General features: G+C 33.4%; 1 non-coding gene and 1 pseudogene across 1 annotated transcript; both read right to left on the bottom strand.

Annotated features, from left to right (window-relative positions):
• Window positions 1-33: 33 nt before the first annotated feature.
• LOC100819582 (protein ROOT PRIMORDIUM DEFECTIVE 1-like) lies at window positions 34-7,999 on the bottom strand (annotated as a pseudogene).
• On the bottom strand, window positions 5,334-5,534 carry MIR4374C (microRNA MIR4374c). The gene has a single exon (NR_161703.1). It is a non-coding gene; the product is annotated as a microRNA MIR4374c (primary transcript).
• Window positions 8,000-15,265: the final 7,266 nt, after the last annotated feature.

Genomic DNA, 15,265 nt, shown 5'->3' on the forward strand with positions numbered 1-15,265 from the left:
CGTGGACTTCCCTCACTCCATCTTTTAAACTTCTCACTCAACCGCGTCGTCGAGGTCTGTAATGTCGACACCCTTGGTCGTGACGCCGTCAAGGATCTTCAATGCCTCACCGAGATTGTTGTCACAACCCTCATACAAACCCCCGTCGGTGACGGTCAGGTCCACCACACCAAGAGGGCGCTCCCTGCCCTCGTCACTGCCACCGCCTTTGCCGAGATTGCTTGACGACAACAACGCTGCCGCCAAGGGAATCGTACGCACCCGATCCTTCAGCCACCACGTCGAAAACACCAACACCACCACCAGATCTACATGATGAGCACCAGATCTTCAAATGTAAGCAGACTTCACCTTTAATTTGCATGTAATGTTGTTCTGAGTTTATTGGTTAGCTGAATAGTGGTTTCTGTTTGGATTTTAGAATTTATTCTAACACTTCGATGTAAATTAGATTGTTGGATTGGACATTCAATTATTGTTGTTTTTAGTTGTTCTAGGGGCTTGACATGGGGTATCTCTTATTTTTCTTTATGAGGATTTGAAACTTGCAAGGCTGATTAATCTTTAGGGTTCCTATAGATGAAAAATAAGCTCTTATGATATGAACTTTAGCTATGCTTATTTGCTGAGCATATGCTTTTTTTCGTGGTGCTTACTTGGAACTTTGTAATATTTATGTATAGTTTTCATTTGCCTTCAAGTAGTTTTGACAGAATCAATTCGTGATGATTTCAGTTTGTGAAGTTTGGAACAAATCACTGGCACTCCATGGCTGTATAATAACATTTGTCTTTATGATGTATTTGAAATTGCTATTTGGGTGATTGTTTATTTTGTTATTTTTTTTAGAAACATATTCCCGAATGGATTCATAGAAAGTTGTATTTCACACGATCTCTATGTGTATACTGAAATTCTATCATAGGAGGTTTATGCTCTTGTAGTTGGTATCATGTTGGTAGCCTTGTCGGCAAAATTGAGTTGTTATATGTATTTTTGGAATGTAGCTAAGATAGTAATTTTTGTAATAGCAGACACGGCCATCCGGGAAATGATACGAGGTAACTTTTTATTTCCTTATATTTATATTTATAGCTGAAACTTTAGAGTTTAAAACCACTTCTATTTGTTTTAAGCAAGAACTTGCTCTGACTCTTGCTCTGTTTTCCAGATGAAGTTAATCAATCTATAATTATAAGGTCAGTAATTTTTTTGTTGAATTTTTTATGAGCAGCTGTAAGACAAACTGTAGTTAATTTCTTTTCTATTAGCTGCTTTAATTTAAAAAATTTCTTATTACATTTATTGTAAGAATATTGGTCTCAAGTTTCACTCTTATATTTAAATTCTGAACTAAAAATTCCCATGCTTATTTCATTCATTCCTGACTGCAGTTTAATTCTGGATAATTAGCTAAATAATTTCATTTTTTAAAAGCTACTCTGAATCTCGTATTGGTAATTTCCCTAGCAAGTTATTATGGATCAAGTGAGGGGATAAGCCCACAAATTTGTATGGAACATATAAAAATGGAAATTTTGGTGAAAATACTTCCAACAATTTAGCAACAATTAACTACTAAATCCGTTACGAATATTTATAGTTGTTAATAAGTAACCACTTGGGTGGTTAATTGTTTTAATTCCATTTCTTTAATCTTCATTTTTTCTGAAAAGTTTATCTATCCATATTAAATAATTAAATAATATAACAAAATTGAGTTGTTATATGTATTTCTGGGCTTATCTTGTGTCGTATGTTGAGAGCAGCTAAGCTTGAGTATTTTACTGACTTTTTGGCTAGCATATTCTTTTGTATTTTGTAGGTTGTTCTAGTAGTTACTGTTATACTTATCTTCTATTCAACAACATTGTAGATTTTTTTAAAGAACTTCCACAGTTTGTAATCTGGTCCAACTTTAAGTAATTTATATGGCACAAATTAGGAAAACAGGCTTGAGGTATTGAATATTTTTAAAGAACTTCAACCTCAACCTCTCTTTTTCTTCACTCACATTGAAAGTCTAACTATATCTGATGCTGGAATTACAATTATAGGTCAATATAGAGTATTTAACTATAGAGTATTCAACTTCAACCTCTCTTTTATATCAAACTATTAGGATTTAACTATAGAGTATTTTTTATTTTTTTTATGAAATAGTGTAATTATGTATAGCTATCCTTATATGTCTGAGTCTGCCAATTGAGAAAACAAGATCATCATGTGTTCTCAATCTTCAAAACTTCTCGATTTTATATGATTTGGTTATTTTTATCTCTTTAGAATGTGGCATTTTTTGAACTAATTATTTTAACCATTTATATACTATGAATGAAGATACTCCTTTAGAATGTGAAGAAACACATTTATGTAGCATAGAGTGCAAAAGTGAACTTCTAAAAATTCTCAAACTCATCAATGAGGTACTTTTATGTTTTATGTAATCTTTTTGTTTGAGAGTTCTAGCCATTCTAACCCCAAAATATTCTCCTTTGCATTCCTAATATTTTTAGCGATCCTCCCACAACCAAGTTAGAGATATCTCCTCATCTGGAATGAGTTCTGCTGTACTAGTTATAGTTTATGGTGATGATACCTGAAATTATAATCAACATCACTGGTCCAAAAAGACATGTAATTTAAATAGGATTCTCTAGGTTTTCTATTGGCATGACAGAGAAATAAAGAAAATGGTGTAATATGTTACTTGCTCTTGCATATAACCTAACATGGGTACCAAATACAATATGGATACCCATAATCTCAATGTCCTAGAGCCATGAAGCAACTGCTGGTATATATAACAACTACTGTTGAATTTTTTTCCCTATATGTTTATTTGGTACATAAAACATTATCTTAGGGGATTGCTCTGATTTTTATATTTAAACTGAAAAACATTTTTTTTATTAGTTTTTCTCTTGGACAGGATGAACATGATTGCTTTGTGGTTCCATTTCTTTCAGCAGTCCATTTAGATGAGAATGTATACAGTGGAGAAATTGGAGAACTAGTCCATTCTATGCACCCTTTGGAGGAGGGGCTAGATTCTGTCCAGGAGCAGAGTTGGCTCGCATATAAATTGCTTTTTTTTTCTTCATTACTTCGTAACTACCTACAGGTAATGCCCCTCTTTCTCTCTGGTATTTGAGAATGAGAAATGCCTCCTCTTTATTCTTTATTCTTGATGTCATGTGTCCTACTTCTTATCTATTGTGTATTTGGTTCAACTTTGAAATGCATTTTATAACTTCATGATTTTGTTTGATTTAACATGAAAATTTGAGAATACTTTGTGAAGACATAAGGCTCTCTCAGCAGTGAGAGTATACACAAGTTTTATTTCTTGCTTATGTTCTTCTAATTTGCCTAATTTCGTGATTTTATGTTCTAAGCATCTAATACACAAGTAATAAAACAAATTAAATTATTTATATCATTGTTGTAAAAAGTAATAAACAGGTAGTGAAAAGAAAAAGAAAAGCTGCCACTTTCACTGTTGAAAGCAACAAATGCTAGCTGTCTCAACGTGGAGAGAAAACTTAAGTTGAAAAATTGGTTCCAAAAAGGTCACTAGTTACTCTAGATTCTTTTAAATAATTTATATCTTTTTTAAAAAATAATTAATTTAATTAATTATATTAAATTTTTTGGTTATTTATATTATTATTTTAAAACTATTATTTTTATCTCTTTATTCAATTAATTATTTTTTATTAATATTTGGAGAGATATATAAAAAATAATTAATATATTTAAAAATTAGAAAAAAAATTAAATAAAATCTTATAATCAACAGTAAAGTAGAGAGTAATGATAAAAAATTACTTGAAGAGGGGTCGAGAGGACCAAACAAACTATTTAATTAATGGTCATTCAATTTCAAGTGGAGGATAATTTTATAATTTTTGTGCTTGGACTGTAATTATGATGATATGATGTGATGTTAAGTGGTTAGTAAAATAAATAAATAAATAATTTAGGTGGCTTAGACTTTGACTTGTATTAATCAGAATTGTTTCTCTCTTGATATCTTCCTCGCTCAAATTCTTGTCCGCGATGTTTGGAGTAGAGAATGAGCCAACGTTATTCAAAAGAGGTTAATTTCTATTTGATATATAGTGGAACAGATATTTATCTTATCAATAAAAAAAAATGTAATAATTTAATTTTAAAGATGTTTTTATCAGAAATTGTAATAGATATAATTTTAAAGATGATTTTATATATATATATATATATATATATCAATTTATGTTCCTACAGTCAGATTATGCTTTAGTGGAAGGAGATCTACTTGAAGAACAACACCACAAGTCTAATAATCAGTAGATGTATGCTAGTTTTTTTTTTAATTCCTAGTGTCATCCTTAACACATTTTATTTTAATGTTTGTTTGTATTATTTGCTTAAAACATTACTGGGTTCAATGCCTCAAATGAGTCAAGGAAAACATATCTTGTTCTTTTAATATAAAATCATGGTTCCATTTCTCTTTTTAGCTAATTAGTTATTGCTTTATCGATAACTAGCCAAAACATACCAACGCCCCTGTGTGCATTTTTATTGCATTATATTATTTTTTTAATTGATGTGTATACTAATTTTAATTTAATATATTTTTTTAATATATCTAGATTTATACAATTTTTTATACATTGCTTGTAGTCTATCGTATTTTAGTGATGTTAAAAAAAATACCTATGTCTAATAATTAGTGAAATAAATAATTATCTTAATTTTTATAAATAAAAAATCTATAAAATAATACAAAGAAGAAGAGCCCGTTAAATGGAACAATTTTTTGTTAGTTAAAATTTATTAAAAATAATAAGTTTTATGACTCTTGTATCTTATTTAATTGACTAGTTTTCTCTAAGTCTGTTATTTGCAAATTTGCCACACCTCTCATTGAGTACCATTGATGTGCTAGATAGTTTTTCTATTATAATGGATAGAGGGTTAATAGGAATATATCATGATTGGTGTTAGTTCTTTACATTTGATGTCATGGGCTTGTGACTGTATTTAATTTTCCCTTGTGTATATTTCTATTTTATTTAACTAAACATTATAATTCATCATAGGTTTCTGTTAATATATATATATATATATGTAGAAATTTATTTATTTTAATTGTTTGTCGTTCATTAACTTCGTGCATTAGTGCAGGATTAATATATTCTAATATGATTTTATGTAATATAAATATTTTTCTAAGACGGTGTTGATATCACAAATGTCTTAGAAAGCCAAGCTTCAAAGACGGTGCTGACATCACGAACGTCTTAGAAAGTCAAACTTCAAAGACGGGGCTGACATCACGATCGTCTTAGAAAGCCAGGCTTCAAAGACGGTGTTGACATCACGAACGTCTTAGAAAGTCAGGCTTCTAAGACGGTGCTGACATCACGACTGTCTTAGAAAGCCAAGCTTCAAAGACGGTGCTAATGTCGACAACGTCTTAGAAAGTCAACCTTCAAAGACGGTCGTGACGTCAGCATCGTCTTTAAAGCCTGGTTTTCTAAGACAGTCGTGATGTCAGCACTGTCTTTGAAAGTTGAGATTTTCTAAGATGGTGTCATTTCGACTGTCTTTGAAAGTGAGACACTTTCAACGACATTAGATTCAAAGACGGTCAAACACCGTCATTGTTTGTCTCTTTCCGCCGTCGTTGAAACCGCTTTTTCTACCAGTGTAAGATACTTGCATTTCTTTGGATAAAGAATTAAGGAGCTAGGAAGAAACGATACTATCGTTGCGATGCCACAAAGCATGAGTTGAGTGACCCAAAGCAGGTTCAGGAATTGAACCATCAACAAACCCATATTTGTTCTTTCCATGAAGAGCCATACGCATTGCTTTCTTTCAAGAATTGTAGTTTTCACCAGTAAAAAGATAAGAAACTAAGGCAATGCTAGGATTGTCGGAAGAATGAAGAATGAAGGGGTTAGAATCATCAATGGCAGCCATGGCCATGAGAGGAAAAAAAAAAGAAATAACTTCAATAGGAAGCAAGAGGCTTGGAAGCAAAAACTTCTGATACCATATCAGAAATGAAAGATAGATGAAAAGCAGTTTTAGGATTCATTCATCAAAGTATTACAAAGTTGGTTTATTTATACAAAGACAGAAAATAACTAACTTGAGTAACCAACTAACTTACTCAAATAACTTCTAGTAACTAACTAACTGCCATAACCAACTAACTACTCAAATAACTTCTAGTAACCAACTAACTGCCATAACCAACAAACTACTCAAATAACTTCTTGTAACTAACTGCAACTGCTTAATCGTGATACTCCGTGCCAAATACAACTCATTCAGCTCAATCAGCTCGCCCTTCCTATACGCCTCCCTAAGGAAAACCGTGTACAGCTTCCCCTGATTCCCCCTAGTTGAGACATAGAAAATCCCCTGGTGCTGCTGCAAGAAATCCTTCAACTTCTTGGGCAGGTTCTTCGCCATCCGGAAATGTGCAATCCTCTCTAGCGTAATCTTCTTCTCCACAGTCAACGACAACAACTCGTGAATGGTGGCAATAGCCCTCTTCTCCATCCTCTTTTGGGCCTCCATGGACCGCAAGTTATACCCAGAGGGACATCCTCATAAAGGGACCAATAAGGCAGTCTCTGCCACTTCCACATTGCATTCCTAAAATACTTACCAATCTTAAAACTAGGTGGAAAATTGTAGAATTTTAAGTCAAAAGATAAGGTGCATGTACATTGAGAATTGAATTTTTATCACTAAGGTTTAGGTGGCTTAAATGCAAAATGAAAGATTACATTTTACTAGACGAACCTAAGTTGAATGAATGCATTGGAAGTTGTTTTTGTTTCAACTTTCAAGAAAGCATATTTATTATAGTTGGTGGCAATCTTCACTATAAATAGAGAAAAAAATTAGTGGAGAAACAAAACACATGAAGAGAGAATGTGTGTGAGAAGAGAGATTGTGAAACAAAGTCACTTTGTTTAGAGAAAAGTGTCTTTGTGTTAGAGTGTTATCATTTCTTGTAACCATTGAGTGGGGTTCTCAGGTTTGTAGAGTGATACACTATTTAGGGTGAATTATAATCTTGTAATCATTTTTGTGATAGTGAAATACTTTTTGAGCCGATTCCGTGGATGTAGGAAAGAGGTGTTGAATCATGTTAAATTCTTGTGCTTGTTATTATTTTTCTTACAGTGTAATCTTTGTGTGTGTTCTTTGTGGCTGTAGGTAATTTTATTTGTGGGAACGTTGATTACCCAACAGTAGTATCAGAGCATTGATTTTCCAACAAAACAAAAATCACAAAAGGAAACCTAACATCCTCATAATCACTACCTCTCTCTCTATAAACCCTTTCTCTAGCTTCCTCAATTGCACAAATTCCTAACCTAGCGTCTCTCTCCATAACCTCAATGTACTTGTTCCTAGTTTCCTTAGCATCAATCAAACAGAAAAACTAAGGGTACCCCAGAACCACCGAGTGTAAATCATTTGAGAGCCCACACGCAGCAAATGGGATGCGCATGTGCTTGAGGCGAAGTCGACCCTTATTCGACATCATGAGGAGCTTGCGGAGGTGCGTGACGGTGCGTGGGAGCTTCGTAGCGAGCGCACGACACTCTTGCTTGATCTAGAGGATGGCCTTGCGAGTGAGGCGGCAGAAGAGGATGCGCTACACGGGGTGCTCGAAGATTTCGAACACATGCGGGAATTTGAGGACGAACGTGCTGGACTCGAGGCGCGAGATAGGGAGCAACTGGGAGGGTTCCGAGAGGATGAGGTTATGGAATTTAAAGACCTTGCACGTTTTCTTCTCGACTTCCATGTAGTTTTCGTAACCATAGTCGCAAACCCTAAGCTGTTTTTTGGGGATTGCGGTGGATTGCGAGAATTCTCTAAAGGATTTGAAATTATTAGGCTTGGGAATCAAGGGGAGATATTCGACATTGAGATTTAGCTTGAGGAAATTGGAGGTTCGAGCAGCAAAGACTCTCATTTTGGGGATTTAAGGTCTCTTATTTGAGGTTTTTAGCTATGAAGGATGAACGATGAAGCAGTGAAGTGAGAGCAGGAAGGGTTTTTTTCCACCAATACACTTTCTCCCCTCATATTTTCCTAATATACACCAGTTCGTATATTATTACCCAATATACACCACTTTTTCTCACTTTTGAGAAGTCAGGACTAGCCACCCTGACTTTTGTACAGCACACTTTTTTTTAATTTAATTTTTATTTTATTTTATAATTTATGTTTTAATTTAAATTATTAAAATAATACAAATATTATATTATATTATATAAAAATATTTTTAATTGATTTCAAAAATAATTTTTTATTAAAATAATTTTTATTTGTTTAAGAGAATGATGTTATTAAGTATAATTATTTTTCTTATATTATTTAATTTATACAAGACTTAATTGATAATAGACTTTGTTTGATAATAGGGGCTTTCCCTTATGGAATTCACGAATCACAATTGATCAAACAATTATTCTTTCCACAGCCAGGACATACAAAATATTCAAAAAAAATTAATCGAGTATAAAATAATAGAGTCGATAACCAATGAAGATGTGTTAAAGGTGCTAATAGAATCCAGCTATTGAAAGCGTCTTTGTCCAATAGAAATCTTAGCTACTTTTAGCAAACCAATAATCCAACTATTGCAAGAAGACATGTATGTTGTACGACACCTTTCAAACTAAGATTACTTTTGCCATTTTCATGTTGAAATTGTTATTGTTATTATATTGCGTTATTTTTGTTTTATTTTGTTCTGTTTATTATGTTTCAAATTCATTTTATTATTTTCAAGACAAAATTGCATTTTTGGTCCCCCAGTTTATCTCCAGTTTCGGATTTGGTCCCCAGTAATTTAATTCACAAATTTGGTCCCCCTGTTTTGTAAAATCATGCAAGTTGGTCCCCCAAGCCACAATTGGACGTTGACCGTTAACAAGTGATGTTTACTGTCACGTGTCATGTTCTTATTGGATGATGACTGCCACATGTCATGTTCTGATTGGTCAATGAAAACAACAATTCATTTCATCTTTCATGGAGTTGACATTCAATCAGAACATGACATGTGACAGTCATCATCCAATAAGAACATGACATGTGGCAATCAACATAATTTGTTAACTGTCAACGTCCAATTGTGGCCTGAGAGACCAACATTGCACGATTTTACAAAATAGGGGGACCAAATTTGTGAATTAAATTACTGGGGGACCAAATCCGAAACTGGGGATAAACTGGGGGACCAAATTTGCAATTTTGCCTATTTTCAATTGTTATTTGAGAGTTTTAATTTCTTCAAAAGTCTTATATAAATTAAATATTATCAAACAAAGTCTATTATCAATTAAGTCTTGTATAAATTAAATAATATAAGAAAAATAATTATAATTAATAACATCATTTTCTTAAACAAATAAAAATTATATTTCAAATCAATTAAAAATATTTTTATATAATATAATATTTTTATTATTTTAATAATTTAAATCAAAACATAAATTTAAAAATCAAATAAAAATTAAATTTAAAAAAAGTGTGACCTACAAAAGTCGAGGTGACCAGTCCCGACTTCTCAAAAGTGACAAAAGTGATGTATATTGAGTAATAATATATAAACTGGTGTATATCAATAAAATATGGGGGAGAGAGAGTGTATTGGTGGAAAAAAGAAACAGCGGGAATGGGTCGGTTGGGAAAATAAGGTTTAATTATTCATTTAGTCTCTATAGTTTCCAAACTTATTCCTTTTAGTCCCTATAGTTAATAAGTAGATTTTTTTTAGTTCATGTAGTTTGCCTTTTAATTCCCAAAAGGTCTCTGCTGTTAAAATTCTTTAACACCGTTAAATAATGTTTGTCACGTTGATCACGAGTATGCTTTTAGGGTTTTTGGTTACCCATTTTCTCCTCAACCAGCAACGAACAACTCATAATATCAGACATCATTGCTAGAGGCGCGATTTGCTTCAACCAAGCACTGGCCAATGCTGTCCATCGTTGCAGCCAACTGAAAACCATATGTGTCATTTTCTTCTTTAAGAGAGGATGAAGGCAATTCATTAGATAGTAGAAGGAGCCCATCAAGGTTGATTTATTGCGAGTGTGGAAGAAGGTTAAGGTTGCTTATGTCATGAACTGAAAGGAATTTTGGGCAGATTCTTCACATGCCCAAATTACAGGATATTTCCTTTTCAATTTTAAATTTTATTTAATGTATAAGGTTCTATTTTGAGATTTTGTAATTTGTATGGGTTGTGTTTTACAAGAGAGTTGGAGTTGTGTGTATTTTCGGTGGATGGATTGTAGAAGCAAAGCTTCATGATGAATCAAGGTGATTCTAAGGTGTTTTGATGATAGCAATGATGATAACAAAAGATGATGACAAAGGTGATAACAAAAAGCTCAAAGATCAATCAAAGAACAACTCAAGTGAATCAAAGATCAATCAAAGAACTACTCAAGTGAATCAAGAACAATTCAAGAGTTCAAGATAAGAATCAAGAAGAATTCAAGACTCAAGAAGAAATTTTAGAGTCAAGAATCAAGATTCAAGGTTCAAGATCTCAAGAATCAAGAGAAGGCTTAATCAAGATAAGTATGAAAAGTTTTTCTCAAAAATTGAGTAGCACAAGATTTTTCTCAAAACATGTTTACCAAAGAGTTTTTACTCCCTGGTAATCGATTACCAGATTGTTGTAATCGATTACTAGTAGCAAAATTGTTTTAAAAAAGTTTTCAAATTGAATTTACAACGTTCCAATTAATTTCAAAAAGTTGTAATCGATTACCAGTGCCTTTGAACGTTGAAATTCAAATTCAAATGTGAAGAGTCACATCCTTTCACATAAAAGCTTTGTGTAATCGATTACACTGATTTGGTAATCGATTACCAGTGTTTGTTTCTGAATAAATCAAAAGATGTAACTCTTCAAATAGTTTTTGACTTTTTCAAATTGGTTTTAAGTTTTTCTAAAAGTTATAACTCTTCTAATGGTTGTCTTGACCAGACATGAAGAGTCTATAAAAGCAAGGCTTTGTTTTTCATTTCAATAATCTTGAATACTTTTCCAATCAATCTCTTACAATCCTTTACAAGCCTTGAATCTCTTTGAACTTATTCTTCTTCTTTGTACCAAAAGCTTTCTGAAGTTTTCTGGTTTTCTAAACCTTGAAAACTTGTGTTTTTCATCTTTTCATCTCTTCTCCCTTTGCCAAAAAGAATTCGCCAAGGACTAACCGCCTGAATTCTTTTTGTGTCTCTTTTCTCCCTTTTCCAAAAGAACAAAGGACTAACCGCCTGAATTCTTTTGTGTCTCCCTTCTCCCTTGTCAAAGAATTGAAAACGACACAGTCTAAGAATTCATTTTATTCTTCCCATTCCCTTATACAAAAGTGTTCAAAGGACTAACCGCCTGAGAATTCTTTTGTATCCCTATTCACAAAGTATCAAAGGTTTAACAGTCTGAGATCTTTGTCTTAACACATTGGAGGGTACATCCTTTGTGGTACAAGTAGAGGGTACATCTACTTGGGTTTGACTGAGAACAAGAGAGGGTACATCTCTTATGGATCAGCTCTAGTGGAGGGTACATCCACTAGGTTCAAAGAGAACAAGGGAGGGTACATCCCTTGTGGATCTTTGCTTGTAAAAGGATTTTTACAAGGTTGAAAGAAATCTCAAGGATCGCAGGTCACTTGGGGACTGGATGTAGGCACGGGTTGTTGCCGAACCAGTATAAAAAACTCTTGTGTGTTTGTTTCCTTCTTCCCTACTCTTTTACTTTCCGTTGTGCATTTAATTTCCGCTTTTACTTTCTGTTAAGTTTCTCTTCTACTCCTCATTCTCTTAACAATTTAGTAAAAGCTTTAGAAGAGTAATTTTAATTAGTAAAGGTTTAGAAATAATTAATTCACCCCCCCCCCCCTTTTTAATTATTCTGAGGCCACTCGATCCAACATGGATGAGGCAAGGTTTGAACAAGTACAAAAATTGATTGAAGAACATGAACAAGTTATTGTGGACTTAAAGAAAAAGATTGATGTTCTGAAGATGTTGTCATGTTATTCTTAGGGCCTTTTTTGTTTGTAATGTTCGGTATTGTTCTTGTTTCTCAATTTATGGTTAAACAATTACAGCAAAACAACTAGTAAAATTAAGTATTTTAAATTTGGAAGAAAGTCATTGTATTGTAGTGTTATGCAACCAATTTATTGAAGTTAATGAAATGTTTATTTTATGTTGAATCCAATACTGAAGAATTTTCCAACATTGAACATAACTGAAAGAGAAAATGTGAACAATTGATAGAATAGTAAAGTCATTCATTGGCCCCTAAACAAGATAGGAGTGTGATAATAACAAAAGACAAAAAACAGTATGCAAGCCAATTACATAGTGGTCCCTAAACACTATGCAAGCCATGCGGGGGTAGCAAACCACACTTAAAGACAAAAAAAGTAAAACCCCACAATACAAGTATTTATCTTTCCCAAAAAATAAAACACAATGACCATCTAAAATTTCAATTAGTTTTCTTCCCAGATGCATTCTTCACAACATCTTGCAACTGTTGTTGGGTGATGGCTTGCTTTCCCTTCCATTGGAGGCCTTTACTCTTGATCAGCAGTTTGGGCCTAAAGCCGCCTTTAGCAGTTGTTGGTGCTTGGGTTTGAGATTGTTGAGTGTGCATGTTGCTTGTTTTAGGTGGCTGAGTATGAGATTGTTGAGTGTTGGAGGGTTGTGTTTGCTTACTTGTTGAAGTGGCTGTGTTTTTCTTCTTTGTTGATGTCATAACTTTAGGTTTCTTTGGAGGAGGATCTAATTTAGGGATTGTCATGTTTTGACACTCCCTTTTGTTCTGCCTAAAAGTGCCACACATGTCACACCTCAAAGATGTGTTTGTCCTCTTTAGCTTATGAGGTTTTGGTGCTTCATCATTTTCTCTTCTCCTAACCTTCTTTGGTCTGCCAATTAGGACTCTAACTTGAGGGGGTAAGGCAGTTGGAAGTCCAATTTGCTGCCACATATCTTCTCCATTAATTGGTTCCATAATGAGCGCATAACAATTTGTATAAGTATTCACATGACAATATGGATGAACAAGGTCAGATGGTAGCAATCTACGGTCAAACATTGTTGCCACTGCATGCCTACAAAATACATTACAAACTTAGATATAATTGTCACATAGTCAAACATTTCATGAAATTAAGAAGCTTGAATAATTACCTGCATGATATTCCAGTCAACTGCCAAAACCTGCAAGAGCAACTTTTCTCATCTAGATTGACCTTGAATGCAAGTGGATATTTTTGAACCTCAAATTTCGGACCACCACCCCAAACCACAGTCCACTTTGAATATGCCAACACCTCTTGATCTAATATATTCATGGGCCTCGGACACACTTTTTGACCCTTTGCCTTTTGTTTCTCTCCTAATTTTCTGTTTTTCGCAAATCTAGTCATCATATACACTTTTATGCATTCTAGCATAGCTACGATGGGTTGCTCCCTAGCTTCCAAAATCCTACCATTAAAAGCCTCTAATATGTTGTTCATGACCATATTGCACCTGAAGTACTCTGACATGTGAGCCTTTGACCAAAATCTCGGATCTAGCTGCATCAACCAGTCATATGCCTCTTTAGAGACCTAAAATTACAAGTCGTATCAATTTTTACAAGTCATATGCATATCGGTTTTTAGAAATTAAAATTACAATATGCATATCAATTTTTAGAAGTTAAAATTAAGATAAGAAATTTGAACCTATATTCAGATAAGTTTTTAGAACCTAAAATTGCAAGTCATATCAAAATTTAGAACATAAAATTACAATCCGTATCAATTTTTACTAGTCATATGCATATCAGTTTTTAGAAGTTATAATTAAAATTATAAGTTATATGTATATCAGTTTATAAAAGTTAAAATTAAGATAAGAAATTCAAACCTATATTCGGATCTATTTTTAGAACCTAAAATTATAGGTCATATTTAGAACAGAAATTAAAAGGCATGCTTTAATCAGTTTTTAGAAGTCATATTTGTTTTAGCATAATCATTTTTTGCTCTCAATCTCCTATATATGTAGCTTTACAAGCTGCCAACATCTTGTCCCTGAGAACAACACCACCTCCAAAATATTTCTTCATGTTTGCATATACATGCCTCAAGCACACGTTATGTTAAAAAACTAGTAGTAGTTCCTGCAAAGCTGGGACCAATCCATGTGCAATAACTTGTTATCAGATATGTATCAACCAAATACAATAAAATTTGAATGAAAGCATACAAGATCATACCTTCTATTGATCTGAAATGAAGACCCACTTCTGCTCATGACGAATATCATTTAACAAGTTTTGTAGAAATCACTTCCAAGAGTCTTTGTTCTCGCTTTCAACAACTGCCATGATAAGAGCATAGTACTAGTCATGGGGATCTCAACCCATCACCACCAACAATATACCACCAAAAGTTGTTTTTCAGAAACAACCATCAAGACCAATAATAGACCTACATGCTTGCAGAAATCCTTGCTTTACAGCATTAAGACACATATAAAATCGCATAAACACTTCTCCACTACCATATGCAGATTGCTCAGTCAATAATAACAAAGTTGAACCGGGCTGAGACCTTTTAACTTCATTAGCATAATCCCACAATTTATTGTATTGCGCCACATAATTTCCTTGCACATTTTCCTTTGCAATCCTTCTTGCCCAATATGCCTTCTTACTAGATTTTTTACACAGTAGCTTTCACTGACTTTTTGAATCATTGCATTAATTGACATGTTAGGGGTATACTTCAAAGGTTCTATCAATTTTTTTGCAATCCATTTACTTGATGTCAATTTACCACCACCAGACCTGGCACATGTGTGTTTTTCATTGTAAGTCTTGATGCTATATGTTGTTGATCAACCAACCTTACTCACATATGCCACCCATTCACAACCATCCTGACAAATCACCCTACATCTAACATTGTCATTTTTCTTGAATTTCACCCCAAAACCATGCAGGTTTGCATATTCTTTGATGGCTACCTTGAACTGACTAATTGAATCAAACTCCATACCAACCTCAATTAAAATATCTTCCCATTTCATGAGGTTGAAATCTCTTGGAAACTGGTTCTATTGATATATCTTTTCCATTAATTGGTGTCATAGGAAGTACATAACAATCATCATCTTCTTCACTTGCTATATCAAATTCTAA

The sequence above is a fragment of the Glycine max genome, chromosome 9 (assembly GCF_000004515.6).
Source record: "Glycine max cultivar Williams 82 chromosome 9, Glycine_max_v4.0, whole genome shotgun sequence".
Lineage (NCBI taxonomy): Eukaryota > Viridiplantae > Streptophyta > Magnoliopsida > Fabales > Fabaceae > Glycine > Glycine max.